Source organism: Syngnathoides biaculeatus, chromosome 16 (genome assembly GCF_019802595.1).
Source record: "Syngnathoides biaculeatus isolate LvHL_M chromosome 16, ASM1980259v1, whole genome shotgun sequence".
NCBI classification, from domain to species: domain Eukaryota; kingdom Metazoa; phylum Chordata; class Actinopteri; order Syngnathiformes; family Syngnathidae; genus Syngnathoides; species Syngnathoides biaculeatus.
This window is the reverse complement of record NC_084655.1, coordinates 20,923,904-20,942,075: the sequence shown is the minus strand read 5'-3', so window position 1 is coordinate 20,942,075 and position 18,172 is coordinate 20,923,904. Positions and strand designations below refer to the sequence as shown.

The 18,172-nt window shown below is 44.5% G+C and overlaps 1 protein-coding gene across 9 annotated transcripts in view; it reads right to left on the bottom strand.

Moving 5' to 3' along the window:
* LOC133514180 (uncharacterized) overlaps positions 1-18,172 on the bottom strand; it is a 140,602-nt gene that overhangs the window by 92,272 nt on the left and 30,158 nt on the right. For 7 of the 9 annotated variants that reach the window (XM_061845626.1, XM_061845631.1, XM_061845633.1 and 4 more), the window contains 2 exons: positions 15,732-15,883; positions 4,491-4,552 (listed from right to left, as the gene is read on the bottom strand). The gene's annotated coding sequence lies outside the window, so the exon portion shown is untranslated. The remainder of the gene's footprint in view (positions 1-4,490; positions 4,553-15,731; positions 15,884-18,172) is intronic. The other 2 variants (XM_061845632.1, XM_061845629.1) reach the window with 1 other exon arrangement.

Below are 18,172 nucleotides of genomic sequence, written 5' to 3'. Positions count from 1 at the left end.
CGGGGTGGACTCCTGCTCACCCATGACTCTAATGACGGTAAGTGCTCTAGAAAATGGGGAGATGCATGACTCTGCGTTGATGGAAAAACCCTGGAATAGTTCAAATAAAAAGCTCGGGGTAAACGCCAGACGGAACATTTCCTTGGCATTACGCGCTGACCCGTGCGGAAGCCACCATTCTGCCGAACATTAGCCCGTAATGTAGTGTTCGGCTCCTGTCACCGGGGCGGGCACGGCGAACATGCCGGAGTGAACATCAGATTGCTTTTAGGGAGTTAAAAACCCTCCGATGGACAGATAAAAGGCCTGGCCTCTTTTAAACGTCGAAAGGGAAGGGGGAGCAAAGCGGAAATACTCCACAGCTACAAAAAAAAAAAAAAATCATTTGGAATGTTTTCATACGGAGGTGCAGAGTGTGTCGCGCTAATGAGTTTAGTGCTCGCGTGAACGCGAGCAGGCTTTTCCGTGGCGCCTGAAAAGGACAGGAGCAGGACCTGGCATCTGTTGAACGTGCCTGCGGATCCAAGCTGCGCCTCTTGTCATTAGCCCGCCAATTAGGAACACGTCTGGGAACAGACAGCGAGCCCCGCCCGCCGCCCCCACCGCCGACTCGTCCTCTTGCCTTTAAGACGGGCAGCTTGCCACAATTACTACCAGCAGCAAGTTGGAAGTTGAGGAAAAGGAAAGATTTGTAACTTCCACACGTCCCCCCCCCCCCCCCCATCCAATAACCTCTTTTTGCTCTGACAGGGAGTCGAGACGAGACACCGCTCCCAACACGCCGATGTGCCTGACCTCGGCTTTTTAGCTCCTAAAAACGGCATCTTCCTGCCCCGAAGATAGCCCGTGACTCTTGTGAGGATAAGCGGCTCAGAAAATGGGTGGACTGTATAGACGTGCCGAAACTGACTAAGTGTTTAAACGCTAAGCAAATTTCTCACCTCAATCTCCAAGGCAACTATGCCTTTACTGTCTGCCGGCGATGACAACACAGAGGACAGGAATAGCGCTCAAAGCGCTCCAAGCTGATCTTTCATCGCGCAATGACGACTGTTAAGCTATCGCATGTCGCGATTGAACAGCGTGGGTGAAATGGTGGAGAACCGCGGGCCATTTCAGGGGCCAATAAACCCGAGACAAGTGCAGCCAAACTGCACGCCGCCAACGGCGCAAGCCCGTAAATATGACAAACGCGTGTCGGCGTCCTATGACTGAAAATGCACGACAGGCGCAGATTCGGCCCGAGTGGAACGTCACCTCAGATGCCTCCTTATCCTTTTGCTTTCGAGGACGCTCAATCGACCCCCTCCCCCCGAACAGAAGTTCACAAACGCGAAAAACTTTTTACGGGCGGATGTGTTGTGTGTATATTCAGGGCGGGTGCGGGTGATGGCATCAGTCGACCCTTTAATTGGATGCGAGTGACATTTGCAGAGCAGCGTGTCGTAGCGCCAGTGTCAGCGCGGAGGTTGCCGCGCAGACGCGCCGCCGACTCAGGAGACTCGGCGTTCCTCCTCGGTACACAGTTACGCTAGAGCACGCATGCACACACACACACACACAAAACTTAGTTTCATTTAATGGGCAACTTGTGGATCCAATTCAACACGTGCTCTCGCCTCCGCTCATCCGAATCCCAAAGACGTCCTCGACGACGACGCCACTGTCACCGAGGCTAACGACTCAATTAAAATCACTGATCACAGAAAGATGACTCCTTCGAAAAAAAAAATAAATAAAAATTACAAACAAAAGCTGCATTTCGAGGAAGAAAAGTCGACTTTTAGTGGGAACCCCGCAGTCCAACGCAATTGAAACATGACAAGGGAGACAAGAAAAGTCGGTTTAATGTGCAGGGGGAGCTTTTTCCAAGGCATAGGACCAGCAAGAAAAAGCTTAATCCCCTTCTCTGAGCTTCCACCTCAGTAGCTCCAGAAGCAGCTGTTCAGATGACTCGCAGTGGGGCCATTTGAAGATGTGACAAACAAATAAAAAATAATCTTAAACTCCAAAGCGGACAGGAAGCCGGTGAACAGAGGTCAAAATCACAGCTTCAAAATGTGCTCCCCAGTTGAGAGGCGAGCAGCAGCATTTTTAGCCAAATGGAAACATTTGAGGTAGGATTGATCTTCTTTTCCTTTCGGCTTGTCCCGTCAGGGGTCGCCACAGCGTCATCTTTTTCCATCTCTAACACCTACAGACTTCATGTCCTCCCTCACAACATCCATCACCCTTTTCTTTGGTCTTCCTCTCGCTCTTTAGCCTGGGAGCTCCATCCTCAGCACCCTTCTACCAATATCCTCACTCTCTCGCGTCTGGACATGTCCAAACCATCGAAGTCTGCTCTTTCGAACCTTGTCTCCAAAACATCCAAGTTTGGCTGTCCCTCTAATGAGCTCATTTCTAATCCTATCCAACCTGCTCACTCCGAGCGAGAACCTCAATAGTGTCATTTCTGCCACCTCCAGTTCTGCTTCCTGTTGTCTCTTCAGCGCCACCGTCTGTAATCCGTCCATCACGGCGGGCCTCACCACTGTTTTATAAACTTTGCCCTTCATCCTGGTGGATACTCTTCTGTCACATAGAACACCAGACACCTTCCGCCAACTGTTCCACCCCGCTTGGACCCGTTTCTTCAGTTCCTTACCACACTCACCATTGCTCTGGATTGTTGACCCCAAGTATTAGCTATCTCTTCTCCCTGTAGCCTCACTCTTCCCCCTCCACCCCTCTTACCAATCACGTCACACAAAACAATTTGTTACTAGTCACCCCCCCCCCCCCCGTTTTCTTTTTAAACAGGAGTTGGAAACTTTCCACTAAATATAGCAGCAGTCACTTGGATGCGCTAACCCTTGTCGTCAAGGTAACAAAAGCATACTGGGCCTTTGCATGAGAGACAACTAAAGCGAGAGATTTCAGCCACTAATACGGGTTGATGCTAAGCAATGTTCCCTCTAATTTTTGACGTGTGTGAGCAAACACGCTACGGCCGTGAGCGCCCGCTTTGACCACTGTGAGCAACATCAAGACGTACGCACTGTGGTCAGATCAGTGTCATCCGTTGAAGTCACACGGCTCATTAAAAGGTTTAGATTACATTCCCATCAGAACATTTTTAAGAACAATTTTGTGTTTTTGCAAACTTACACTGAAAATGTCAACAAACCAAAAAATACATTACAATACAAATACATATCAAGCCAACTATGAACTATGAATTTGAAAGGTCGCTTCCAACTTTCTTTTTTTTTTTTTTTAACCCACAATAATATCCCTGTTTGCTTTTCTTTTTGTAAAACTGAATTATTCCTTGCAGAATATCTTTGCCACGTATATTTAAAATACAGAATTAGCTTTTTGGGCAATGTATCGCCTGTGCTTTCATCCTCAATCAGGCTGTGCAAAGGTGGAATTTTAACATTATACACCATCTCATCCTGTACTTTCTACTTTGGCTTCCGACCAGACCGTTTTTACTGAAAAAAAGAAAAAAATCTTATCCAGTTTCACCACTTTTTTTTCTATTATTCAGATACCCCTGTGTTTGTAATTATGAGTGCACCCCTTTAAAATGGTGGGGGCGCTGTCAGGTAAACTAGGAAGTAGATTGTGTGGCCAGGTGTGGGCGAGCAGTAGCTCTTTGTGAGAGGCAGTGTTTAAAAAAAAAAAAAAGACATTCGGCTGTAGTTCAGTGCCCTGGATCTGTTTTCCTCTGCATTGAGAGTGTGCGACAAGTGCGCAAATGCGCAGTTGCACAGCTTAGAGGGAACATTTATGCTAAGTGTTCTGTAATTCCTTGAGTATTTGGAAAAATACCAAAGACCTTTTATTTAGACAACTGCCAACTACTATTAATTGTGAAAAAAAACTCATTTAAATTTCATTCCTACATGATACCTTGTGAGCCTAAGCGGCTTGGAAAATGGATGCATGGATGCTAAAAAGTTGGAATTGACCTGGAGTGTGAATGTAGCCTAAGGTCCAGTTTGTTATCATGACACTTTTTCTATAAAAGATGTAAGACAAAAAAAAAAAAGTTAATTCTCTTAGAAATGAAGTCTCAAGATCTGGTTTGAACCAGAAAATGTTTGTTGAACTCCATATTGCACTGGACTATTTATGAATCTGTACACAGAAGCAATTGTTACATAAACACTCATGCCATTGCCATTGTCTCATTTTAATTTAGTCTTTGTGGTATTCAGATTGCAAAAATTTCAAAATGTGAATCTTTTTTTAGATCACCTGCCACCCAATCGGAAGGAAATATAACACTGCCTACTGTAAATGTCAGGACGGTTATTGTCATCGCAATCGAGCAGCCGTGTGCCTGCATATGACTTGTGTGCGGCTCAGCCCGTGTGATTAGATCAAGTCTGCAGAGCAGCTGCGAGCGACGCTGCGCCACGTCTGGATCTAATAAAGCCCAGCGCAAGGGATCAGTGTATTTTCCTTTGGCATGCGGTGTAGCGCGGTGTGTATTATACCTTCTGTGGCAGTGCCAAATGCTCACGAGTTGTGCTCCCTCGTCACCTCCGACGAGCACTTCCTGGCATGGCAGGAAAAAGAAAAAAAAAGAGGAAGTGTGAGGGACACAAAGCAGAGCTGAGATGTGATGGCTGGGTTTAATTCCCAATGATGCGCCGGCATGTTAAGTTATGGTTGTGGTGTTTTTTTTTTTTTTTTTCGTTTTGTTTTTCACCGTTTTTTTCGTTTTGTTCTGACAAACAGCATTTTTCCTCATCCGCAGCGATGGACAGGAGGGTTCCTGACATTTTCTCAAGGTGGACCTGATCCCAAATATTGACACGTCACGATGACTCATTGTCACCGCACGTCGCAGAACTATTTTGAAGTGAGACGCATCAAAGACCGATTCTCCCATCAATGCCCAAAAGATGAAATGAACAATTCACTCAAAATGCAATGCAAATGGTCATCAAGTTTCGACAGCAAAAACTCAAGATCGTTAGTTTTAAGTGTACGGCCTTGAATAACCTGGACTGTTTGAGCAACATGAGTAGGACTGTGTCAAATCTTTGCATACACATGCAATCCCATAAATTAGCAAAATCAAAAGACGTTGTTGGTTCTAGACCGTTATTGGAAAACAACCAATGGGGAAAATCAGAAAAGTCTGACGGTAACGGAGCATGCGCAAATCTATTCACTGGCTGTTGTTTCCAATGAAAAAAATGTCCTGATTACAGTTGATATTTATATGGAAAACCCTTTTTATTTTTGTGATTTATATTTTTACACTACAGGACTTCATAACAATGAAAATTTTACATTGGGAATGTTGCAAACCGAGGACATCCAGTATGACATTTGACCAGTACACTAGTTAAAGGCATTTATTAAGATAGATTAATGTACGCTGGCTAACATTTCAATAATAATTGATCAGAATATCCATTTTCTACAAGTGCGAGTGTAATATCCATCCATCGATTCTAGTCAGCATTTCCTTTGTACAAAATTCTCAATTTTATTTTATTTGTAAGAGTGAAAAATAATGGATTTCAATGAGATAAAAACTATAAACAAAGGAACATAATGTGAATTTGTAATGTGAGTACACGGAAATCAACAGATGATTGTGGTACGAGGGAGACATTAACGCGTTAGAAAAAATAAGGACGCAAATGATAATAATATAGATTATAAATTTGGAAAAATACACTTACTTGAAAAAAATCTCTGGCTAATATTCAACAAAAATGGACGACTCACTATATGACTATGCGAATATTTAGAGTGATAAAAAAAAAAAAATAAAGCTGTATTTTTTTTTTATTAGTATTTTTTTTAAATTCCAGCCAAAGAGGCTTTTACCCGCTAATGGCAGGAAGGACATGAGTTGACGGGGAGATACCTTCAGCAGCTCATCAGCATGGAAAATGTAAAGGCTGGCCTGCACAGAGAAAAGTGCACCCCCACGAGGCCCTGTGACATGGACAACTGCTGAAGGGCTGTCCCCAACGATCACGTCTTCCCAAAGAAGTTCCAGGCCGAGGTAGTGAACAAACACAAAGGGCAAGCGCCTAAAAATAATTACCAAGCCCGTAGAGATCCACCCGACCGGTACGCGAGCCACGAGTGATCATCATCATTGCATCGCGAGGAACTGGAATAAATATACCGGTGGGCTGATTTGGAAATGAAATATACATCATGTTTCTCCGCAGCCACGGCTGCTACCTGGGAGCATTGTGTTAAAGTCTCACAACAAAGGGGGAAGGAAAACTTGTGTGGGGAGGGGGGTGGAATAACTCATCTATTTCCTGTGACACAATCTCTATACCCGCCGCTCGCCCCCAGTAGACGCACACATATCCCCTTCAATAACCTCCTGTCTGGTGTTTGCCAATGGACACTTACCATCAATGCGCACAACATCTTTTCCTGCATCCCCATCGATCCCCTTATTGAAACAAGCCTCATTTGCAGTCTCCTCCTTGACATTTTTTTTTTTTCCCTCGCCTCTCCTGTCTCTTTCTTTTCCAAACTCTTGACAGGCTGTGCAGATTTTGGCAGTTTGCTGTTCTCCCCCTAATCCTTCGCCAGACTTGCCTCCTTCACAAATATGCAAAGATTTCGGAGAAAATGCAGTCGGGCGTCAACGCGGCTGCAACATCGTCGTGTGATTTACGTTTTTTCAAACTTAAAAACAAAGTCACATCGTACATGCATACTAATTCTGATTTTGTGCAAAACACGCTAGATAGCTACATGGGTATGGTGGGATAGCTTAGAGCATGGGTGCCCGGGCTTTTTTTACCCCAAGAGCTACTTCTCAAGCATCTAGCGTCTTGCAATCGACGTTGGTTGGGAGGTGGTTTTTTTTTTTTTTTTTTTTTTTTTGAAATGACCAATGAATGACCAAGTCACAAAGATTTACCCACTACAAAAATGCAAAACATATTTATTTTAAAGTATATTGAGGATTTTTTGTGTGTAAAAAATGTATGTTTGTGTGCCTTGCATAACCGCATGAGCCAATATTTCACAACATAATTAACTTTAAAAAATTTTTGCGACTATCCGAGTTCACACGAATGAAAATGCACACCTGGGCCGTGTCACTCACGTTAGAGGATTCGTCCAACTGCAGTAAGAAACACAATCTCCAATGTCCTTGCACACATCAGCCATGGGTTCAAAACGCCTTCACAGCTGCAATTGAAGATAATATTTCCGCCTTATTTTTAAAATATCGTCTTGGAAGGACTTCTTGTCATTAACGATGATGTGACGAACCCAGAAACGACGCTTCGGTGGCGGCTTTCGCCGTTGAACTACATTGTGTGAAAAGTGACTGCCGTGCGGTCATTTGGGATTTCAGTTCGTTCACTTTTCTCATTCTCAGCTCGCTTTTCGGCGGAATGCCGGTGTCCTATTTTCCACAAACGGTTCGAAAATGCCGCTCCACGTTTCACTGCTCTGGCAGATGAGGCAAACGCGCTTCGAAGACGACATCGTGAAAAAGTTCTCCGCCTCACATTCCGTATGAAAGTGGTACGATCGACGCATTGAGCACCCTTGGCTGAGAGTAAGTAGGTAATAGCTAAGTTAGGGTAGGTAGGTCAACAACGACTGTGCAATCTCAGCTATGGCCCACACCCAAGCATAACTCCATTAGCTTTTATTTTTGGGAAAAATACTGCTGAAAAGTGAAATTAGCATTGAAATGTCAGTGCTTGAAAACCTTCTAAGCAGCAACTTCGAGGATCCGATGATGCCAGAGAGGTAAAGAAATAGCCAGCGTCCTGGGCATCCCGATTCCGTACAGCGGTGCACAATGCTGGAAATCCCGTGGCGAGTTCATTTTCCAGCCATACTTCCCCATCGAGAAATGTCCTACGGTTAAAAAGCAGCAAACGCCTGCTTTTTTTGTTGTTGTTTTTTTTTTTTTTACTGGGTGCACCACTGCAATAAAAATTAGAGACTTGGAACACAATTACCTCCACTTGGCCTTTCCCGCATATTGAATACACATTTAAGTAGTAAAAATGTGACCGAAAACAGCGGACAAGGGATGGTGGGGGGGGGGGGGGGTGCGAGATCAATTGTACAAACTTCTACACAAGTTCGCTCTCCGCTGGCCCAGCCACCGATCAATAAGGTGCCGCCGCATGCGCACGTGTTATTTAGACAGGATGGGGAGCCGTGACGCGACACTGACAGCGGACGAGTCGGGGTGGGGTGGGGAACAAAAGAAAATAGAGGGAGCAAGAGAAGTGGCAGTAAACGATAAGAACGCCCTTAGATCAGATATTCTTATATGTCACACGGCGCTGAAGCCTTTTGATAGAGCTGAGTGGAATCTAAAAAAGACTGCAGGAACGGCGCACAAAGCATTCACCCCCGTGGGTATTAATTCCTTAAAGATGCCGCAAAAGAGACTTTTGGTGTGTGTGTGTATGTAAGCCCCCCCCCCCCCCCGTTCCCACTAGTCTTTCCATGTGTAACCATCACTTTCCACAACGGTCTCTGAATGCGTAACCCCGATTTAAATCAGTCTTTGTATGTGTGACCACCAGTTTCCACCGTTGTCTTCGGATGTGTCACGCTTATAAGACAGAAATAAATGCAAACGAAGTGTAGGTGTTATTATTGTCCACTCGGGGATAACCCTCCTCCAGTTGTACAGTACTGTAGTTTCTGCGACTGAATGTGTGACTTTAAAAGGCGGGGCCTGACCTGTTGAAGGAGGTCGGAGGTAAAGAGTGAGTGTGCAAAAAAAAAAAAAAAAAAAAAAAGACTTTGATGGCTCATTGGCCACCAAAACTGAAATCGCCGTCCGCCATCTTGATACTCCCAAAACAACCATACCGACCTGGGCGTTAATCGCCAGTTTCGTGGCTGTGAGAAAACATTCCACAGGTAAATTCAAAAGATTTACTTTGACACTGTTAAAGTTTCTTTGTAAAGGTTTTTTTGATTTTCTGACGAGCTTAATTCACTTGAACAAAGTGTTGTTTACGGTTCACTCTCTGCTTCACCTTTATAGGTCGACGGTTTTTCCCAAAAAAGCCATGTAAATATTTTCCCAAACTTCATCAGTGGATAAGCAAGAAAACACATTTTCTGTGAAATTCTTGATGAATTTCACAATACAGAACTCTGCCAATTGAATGAGATATTCAAATGCGAGGAAACTAGTTGAAATTTTCTGGCTGAAATATGACATTGCAGCATTATTTTCCCAATGCGAGTCCTTGTTTCCAAAAATATATCTAACTGATTGACTTCAAATTGAATGTTTTTATGACAAAACAAAAAAAAATGCTTATTTTTTTGCTATGTTATGATGAGAGTGCTTCGCAGCGTATTTTGGGAAATGTTAACATGTCACGGAAATCGGGCCCTAGGTAATATGCAAGGTTTCCCGGTATGTCTTTCCTTTGCACTTTGCCTTTTTTAGCTTACCAAGTCAAATTCAAAATCCTTCATGTTACCAGAACTGAACAAATGTCAAGCTCACACGACCACTTTTAATTCTACATGCCAAACTTTGAGGAAAAAACCCCGCCATCATCCAACCTGTAAACCATGTCCTCCACACCTTTTGGGAGTACCAAGATGGCGGCCAACTGGCTTCTACCAACTGACACCCCGTTAGATGTGTATGCGCTAGCCAGCTAAACTATTCGCAAGTCGATGTTGAGTGACTCGGTATCCGTTGAGGCAAGTGACAGGTTGTGAGTGGACGTGTGTTTATTTTGTTAAAGTGAGATTGAAATTTTGCACACATGTACCTCATGTTTTGTCCTTACTTTGCCCAAGGGGTTGATTGGCGGTTGACACATCATCTTAATGATGTAATAACGCATGCGTAACTCACAAATTCAATCAGGTTTTACATGTAGCACCACCATTTCTCATCAGTCTTTCACATGTGAAACTGCTTCAATTCCCATCCAACTTTTTCTATTTTCAAAGATCCCATCCTACTTTAGGGGAAAAAAAAACAAACACGGAATCTCCCAGGCGGCAGTGGAGCCACATAAACTTTTCAAAGCATCGCAGTGAAGATGTAACATTAAAGTACATTTGTCAAAGGGCGACGGATACTTCAGAAGCTCACAATCCTTTTGTTTAAATGGTGATATACTATACAGTGAGGGAATGCATGCACTGCATACCTATTTTGATTTATTTTTTTAGAACTTTCTCCCAAGACGGAAGCAGACGATAAGGGCGAGTGTCTCAAACTGGGTCTTAGTAGCAGATTTTGGCTTCACGCCTCCCTGCCGCAGTCTCGCTAAATCGGCTTTCTGCAGCCATGGCAGTCATTAGCCCTGCCCCTCGGGGGGTAATCCCGATTTTTCTGACTCTAATGGAGGCAGCGAGGGTTAGCGGCATTGCTGCCGTTACCCTTTGCGCCGCTGGGCGTCACGGGCGACATGCGGGCAGTCAAAAAAAAAAAAAAAACAAATGTATGACCCAATACATCAACTTAATTGATATGCCAAGATTTGGTACACAATTTAAAGATATGCTTATTGCACACAATTTAAAGAATACAACCCGTCACTGATGGCGTCGTGGTACACACTTTGGTGTGGGGAGCGTGGGATCGATTCCCACTCAGTGATGGTGTCGATATCTGCCCTGCGACTTACTGTCGACCAGTTAAGGGTGTGGTCCGCCTTTCGCCCGAAGCTAGCTGGGATAGGCTCCGGCTCTCCCGTGACCCTTGTGAGGATAAGCAGCTTGGATAATGGATGGATGAATACAACGCAACTAATTTGGACAAGAACTCAAGACAGGACAGCGATCTTTGCTTTATAAAATGCAAATGTCGCCCACCAAGAGAAGCAATAATCCACGGATGATTCAATCTACAGAAATCTAATCCAGCGCATACACCACAGACGGTTGCGATTTTAATTGTTGCACGGTCTCCATCCTTTGAAACGTCCAACGCAACAATGAAGGCTTGACAAAACCGACCAACCAACAACAGTAGCATAACCTTTTCTAACCAGTCGACTCACCAACCAATCTACTAACTAGCCAAACAACCAATTATAGAAATATTTCTCTCTTGCCAACCGACGTTTGCATCGACATGAAAACAAATTTTTTTTCGTGTTCAAATCTCAACTGTGCCTTTGAGGGATTAGCATGTGTGGTGCATATTGCACACTGTAAACAAAATTGGGCCCCCAAACGTGTCGAGGCAAGTGCCCCCAAGTGAAAGTGTGTTTGTGCGAGGTTTTGATTTGTCTGTAGAATAATTTGATATACGACGGTGCCGCTTTCATAACGGCGCGCGCCACATTTGGGAGAGTCGAGCTGATGGATGGCCGTGATATGCGGCCCAGTCGTATATTTCTCTGCGGACCGTCTCGGCGGAAAGCAGTTGACTAGACAACACAAGGACGCGGAGCAAGCCGAGGGGGGTGGGGGGGTGGGAGAGGGTTCGCTGAGAAGAATCGGGCTCTCTGCGGAGATGTGGTCCTTCCAAAGTTCAGTGTTACGCATAATACGGTCTTCTTCATGGTGTTCCGTCTCGAAAGAGTCGGTGGCGAGTAACCCAACGGGACATTGTCAGATAGGAAAACTGGTTCATTCTAATGTTACAGAAGGTGCGGAAAGTAACTTACACACCAAATTTCCCAATTTATAACCATATCTTTGATATATATATATATACGCCTGCTCCCTGCTTTCACTACATATCACAATATCATCTGCGAACATCATGGTCCAAGGGGATTGCAGTCTAACCTCATCAGTCAGCCGATACATTACTACCGCAAACAGGAGGGGGCTCAGCGCGGATCCCAGATGCAGTCCCAACTCCACCTTAAATTCTTCCGACACACCTACGGCACATCTCACCGCTGTTCTGCTGCCCTCGTACAACTTTTAATGCCTAACTTTTCTTGAAAATTTAACCTTGAACGCGTTATCTGAAAATCTAACATTTCGAGGATGCCAAACTTTAAACCCTAGCCATGTCCTAATGGCACATTTTCAAATCCCGAACCGAGGCCTGAAACCCTAATTCAGAAACCCCTGGCACCCTATTCTAATATTGTCAATGATTTTTTTTTTTTTTGCGTATTAAATTAGCAACTGAACATGAATTTGAGGTGCTGGTGTGATGATGTTGCTGTGCAGCCGCATAAAATAGCAAGATATAAAACCACCTCCCCAAAAATGTGGCGATGAGAGGCAAGATGGCCTCTCGCCCCAGCTAGCTTTTATCACGCGACGTGACCCACCGTTGACCGATCCGCATCAATCCTGTATCGGCCCAGAAGCTCGCGATTAAATCAATCGCTTAAATACCCACGCAAAGCCACGCAAGAGGAATCGATTATTCCCAGCACAAGGGCAGCCGGAACGTTTGATCGGGAAAAAGAGGCGCCCGCTTCCTCTTGTGCTCCCGGGAGAAAATTGGAGCTCGGGTGGGATGCGTTTCCAATGTGCAGGAGAAGCTCTCAGCTCACCGGGGCCTGAATATTCATGCCGAGGAGCCTGCTACCGTGGAGGTGTTCAGTTATTCATTATGCTTCTGCAAAAAGAAACACACCCACAGCGATGGAATATTAATAGTCCCCATTAATAAAATATGCCTCGCACCCCTCCCCCCACCCGGATTAAGTCGACTTTTCTTGACCATTACGCTAATACGGGGAATGTGACATCTGACCGGGCGAGAAAGTCGGAACGCTGATGTTTTTGGATATGTGCATTAAAATAAAAGACATGAATAAAAATGCGTTTCATTTGGCGGAAAAATTGAAAAAGTAGCGGAAAAGGTGAAACGGAACGGCAAAGAACAACTCTAAAAGTGTGTACTCGGAAAAGTTGAATGTTTAATTTAGAGCTGGCTGAAAGTACGCTGACATTTCGCCGATTGTTAGCGGAGATGAGAAGTTGGGACACACACACAAAAAAAAAAAAAAAAATGGAAATGCGTGTCGAGGCTGTAAAAAATGTAGCCGCCTTCCCCGCAAACAGAAGGCTGACGCGGAACGCCAGCTCCGAGTTCAGTCGACGACCGCGGCCGTGTCGGCCACTGTACGCCCGCCCGCCTTCATTCGGGGCCCTCCCCCCCCCCCCCCGAGGATGTTGCCGTAACGCCATCATCTTCGTGATGCATCGAGCAAGACAGAGAGAGAGAGAGAGAGAGAGAGAGAGAGAGAGAGAGGGAGAGCGAAAAATAAAAAAAAAAAAAAAAAAAGAAAAGGAGCCATCCCGCCTTCGCCTTGACTTATTCGCGACTGAGCGATCCCTTCACTCGACCATATCGGTGGCCTCTGCATTAATATGCAACAGCCGGCTAACAAGACAATGTACTTTTTGCCGCGCGGCTGCAGAGGATCCCGTTTCTGTTTTCTAACTTGGAAAGAGCTCGGGCATGTTTACTGATATCCAACATGACAGTACACCGTTTTGGACACCGTAGGTCTTCTTCATTGTTGGACGCGCTATTCACTTTAAGACAGACTGATTGGAGAGGTTTGACTGAAAACGGGCAAAAATGTTGAATTGATTGTTACGACAACTTTATGTGCAACTCAATGTTGCACAAACGGTGAAGAAAATGAGCATTTGAACCCCCTGCTACATTGCAAGTTTTCCCACTTCTCATTATGACCGAAAAGTTCCATTTTGGTCTCATCTGACCACAAAACGTTCTCCCATGACTCCTCTGTATCATCCAAACGGTCATTGGCAAACTTAAGACGGGTCTTGACATTTGCCGGTTTAAGCAGGGGAAACTTCCGTGCCAGGCATGATTTCAGACCACGACGTCCAAGCGTATTACCGACAGTCACCTTGGAAACGGTGGTCCCAGCTCTTTTCAGGTCATTGACCAAGTCCTGTCGTGTAGTCCCGGGCTGATTCGTCACCTTTCTAAGGATCACTGAGACCCCATGAGGTGATATCTTGCATGGTGCTTCACTCCAATTGAGATTGACCGTCACGTTTAGCTTCTACCATTTTCTAATGATTGCTCCAACAGTGGACCTTTTTTCACCAAGTTGCTCGGCAATTTCTCCGTCGCCCTTTCCAGCCTTGTGGAGTTGTACAATTTTGTCTCTGGTGTCTTTGGACAGCTCTTTGGTCTTGCCCATGTTACAAGTTTGAGTCTTACTGCTTGCATGGGGTGGACAGGTGTCTTTAGGCAGCTAACGACCTCCCACAGGTGCTGCATCTTCTTTTCCTTTCGGCTTGTCCCGTTCGGGGTCGCCACGGCGTGCCATCTTTTTCCCATCTAAGTCTTTCTCGTGCATCCTCCTCTTCAGGATAATACACGGAGTACAGTTGGACTTTTAAAGGTGGACTAACGGGTCTTTGAGGGTCAGAATTCTAGCTGATGGACAGGTGTTCAAATACTTATGTGCAGCTGTATCACACAAATTGTTTAAAAAAAAAATAAATAAATAAATAAAAAAATCATACATTGTGATTTCTGGATTTTTCTTGTTAAATGATCTCTCACAGTGGACATGCACCTACCATGGAAATCATTCCTGATGCCACGCCACATTGAATTTATGTACATTACAATACCGTACAACTTTATCCCACTTACGTTCAGTTGCAAAGCATCATTTACATTTAAGACATTAATTGAAAATGGACAAAAACGTTGATTTGCTCTTTTTGACGAGCGTGCCGACTTTACGTGAAACGGTAAAAATGCTTTGAAATTCACGTTGATATCGGCCGCCCTCTAACGACGCAAAGCATTTTTTCTGTCTGTTTTTTTTTTTTTTTTTTGTTCACTAGCTTTCTTACCTTTCCCGCAAGAACCATTTTTTACTGATATTGGACACGTAACTGACATTACAGTCCAATTTGGTAGACATTACAAAACCCACTTAGTGGTGTGTATCATAATTTATGTTTAAGCCACTAAATGGTGACTGTTTATAATGTTACCGTTTTGACATCTGTGGGCGTTTTGTCCATGAAGGCGTATCATGGTTCCTTTCTTAATGTCGGGAATATCCACTACTCAAAAAAAGGTTATTGGGTGTTTGAGCCATAAATCGACCAATAGATTTCCCGTGTCACTTAAAAATGGTATTCAAACATTCCTCTTCCTCACGACGACACATCACAATCGAGCAAGAGTACAAACGGGTTTCGCAGTCTAGTCCTCATCAGCTTGAAAGAGAAATACGGAGACCGGAGGAATCACAGAAAGGCATAAAAGGAGACTTCTTGGTCCAAGCGCGAATCAAAAACCTGCTTTGGATTCCGCAAGGTGCTGCAAAATGTACTGAAACATTGAAGAGGTGGACAAGTGCGTTCAAACGTTTTGAGAAGGTCAAATTAAGTTCACCTGGAAGGTTTCCTGCGCAGTCTTACTTCATCCTGAAATTTTAGCCGAAAGCTAATACCCTTCATTTAGAGGAGTGTAACTGTGGCCAATGGATATGCAACAGCCGCCTATCAAGTTAAAACATTTTTTTTTCCCTGCTAAAGGGACAGAACCAAATGTCCGGTTGCTATATGGTGCTCAAGCTTATTCTCATTGCCCACGATTATTATTAAAAATATTACAGACATTACTAGAGAAATACTATAGCGGCGGTATCTGAGGTCCACGTGTTGTCTTTTAAACCAGATTTTGTCTCATCTGACAGTTTTCAAGTTGAATAAACACAAACAAGCAGACTGGGGCAGGCGGCGGCGGCGACAGCGCTCCGCCCAGGGCGCCGCAGAAGCCGGAGAAGAAGGTCAAGTACCTGCCACTTCTGTCAAACACGTCTGAAGGCGGCTGAGCTCGGTCTCGCCGGGTGGTGAACTGCTTTGCGAGGCCTTTTCATCTCACAAGAGGTGACGGCTGATGAGGAGCTCCTTTTTCCCCGTCCGGGTGACTTCAGGGTGCGTCGCTGGTCTGGAAAAGGGCGCAAAATATCGTTAATGGAGGAAGCCGAGCGTCTCATGCGAGAGCTGTGCAAAAACTTGTATTTCAGATTTCGCACACCTTCTTAGTAGTGGCATGTCCGTTTTTCTAAATTTACAGTTAAAGAGTCTCCATATTATGGATATGATGAAAATCATCGTCATTTCCAATGGTACCAAAGAGGACAATTTCTCTGGAATATGAATAATTTCAAAATGTGAATAGTGGCCATTAATAGGTCCCAATCTTCCTCAAATCCTTTCCAAAATCCGATAAAAAAAAAAAAATCAGTCGTCGCTGACTTTTATCGTAAGGGGCTGGGAAATGCTCAAACTGTGGTACCATACATACATAAATGGTAACTTGAATTATGGATTTAATTTGCTTTGCGATGAGGGTGGTAACTTGAATTTACTTTGTATAAAACCAATGAAAATTTATCTGTCGAAGGCTGCCAAAAAAAAAAAAAAAAACAAAACACTTTTTGGTTCCGTTTTTTTATATAGAAAAAGACTGTATATTGTATATTATTTTATATAATCAAAATAAAGTTTAATAAAAAAAATGCAAATGCCTTAAAGTAATTGTTTTTGCTAGTTAGTCAGCGTGTGAGCGTCTGGGTGTGAGTTGTGGCATACAGCAGCTCCTTGTTAGTGTTTTTTTATTTGACAGTTGCTCTCTTTCAAAAGACGGCTGCAAGTGGATCCGCAACTGTGGTGCTCCTTGTTCACATGCAAGGGCGTTAACTGCTGTAATTGCACCGTTGTTTTTTTTTTTTCCTCAACTTTACTCGAGTGACGGTGAAGGTAAAGCGAGCTCATGGGAAAAATTTGGCCTTGCAAAACAAAGCAAAAAAACAAAGAAAAAAAAACATGCAGGTGACAGCTTGTAGCTTGAAAAAGTTGGGGCACCTATAAGTCAAGGTACCACTGTATCTTTAATACTTCCAAAAGTCCTTTCCAGCACACCGCAGGGTAATTGGCCAGGATAATCGTTTCGAGACATCCGATCATCGGGGATTTGCCGACTTTGATCAGACGGGAGGAAATAAAAGCTGCAAATTTCTGGCACGATTCTCGATACGTGTGTACTCTGCTTTATAGTGCTTCTCAAACTCTGATGCAAGTCTTTCATTCTGCGTGTGCACAAGCTTAGCTATCAGCAGGCTCACAGCCCCCACCTGGGGGTAGCGTGAGCACAATCCACACAAAATCGCATCCCTGGATCAGAAACAGACACAGAGGAAACTTCCTGACAGACCAAGATGGGAATACAACGAACTCCGGGTCGACTGACAGACTCGACAGACTTTTCCCCTCGCCGCGCCGGGCCAACTGCATCCGCCGTCGCCCCCTCGAGCCCACGGGAACGTGGAAGGGAAGCCGCGGAACCTTTGCTCTGGCCTGGAAAGGTCAGGGACGAGCTTCCGGCGAGTTGGAGCCAAGTTTTACGGCGGGTCGTTCTTAGAGGTAGCTCCAGATTTTGATCCCGGAACCCCACCCCCATCCCCATGCCCCCCTAGGCGGTGTCTTCGGACATATGGTTGGAGCCAGCAGCACCTGGCAGCCCCTTCAAACCGCCACGCAGACTGAAATTGTCGGCAACGGGGGCTGGGAGTGAGAAGAAAGGCCGAGGGGATCTCCAAAGGATGGTCAGGAATTCACAGGCTTGCTGCCACTGAGGCACCAGAGCGGAGGAAACCGGTAGCTCGGGTTATTTTTGGGCAACTTTCAGAAGAAACTATTTCAACTGGCGAAAGAAAAAAAAAAAAAAAAAAAAAAAGCACCATCATTGCATATGTGCGGGAAAAATGAATACCATATTGACAAAGTTTGGGTGACAAAATACACTACAGGAGAAAAGTTGAAGCAGTTTAGGTCCAATGAATAGCTTGAAATGGCAAAAACTGAACGTGACTTCAAAGTCATTCCAAGGATTTTCTTATGAAAAACGCGATGCCAGGGTCCATTCATGCCAATATTAGCACAAATTAAATTCCCACTGTCCTACAGAATATTCAGACAATTCCATAGCTCAAGCTTTGGAAAGTCCATCAAACTTTCCAGACAGACAGACTACTCTTCAACTCTGGGAAATCTATAACAATGTCATTACAAAAAGTAATACTGAGTACATGCTAGTAAATGCTAGGATGCCATCTGTCGCTCAAATATTTTTTACTCGACGTTTTGATCTGTTGCTTCATCCTTACAGCTTCAACAAGACGGCTGCTATCATTTTCCCCTCGCACCGAAGCAGTCTGGGATGGCGCCACGGATC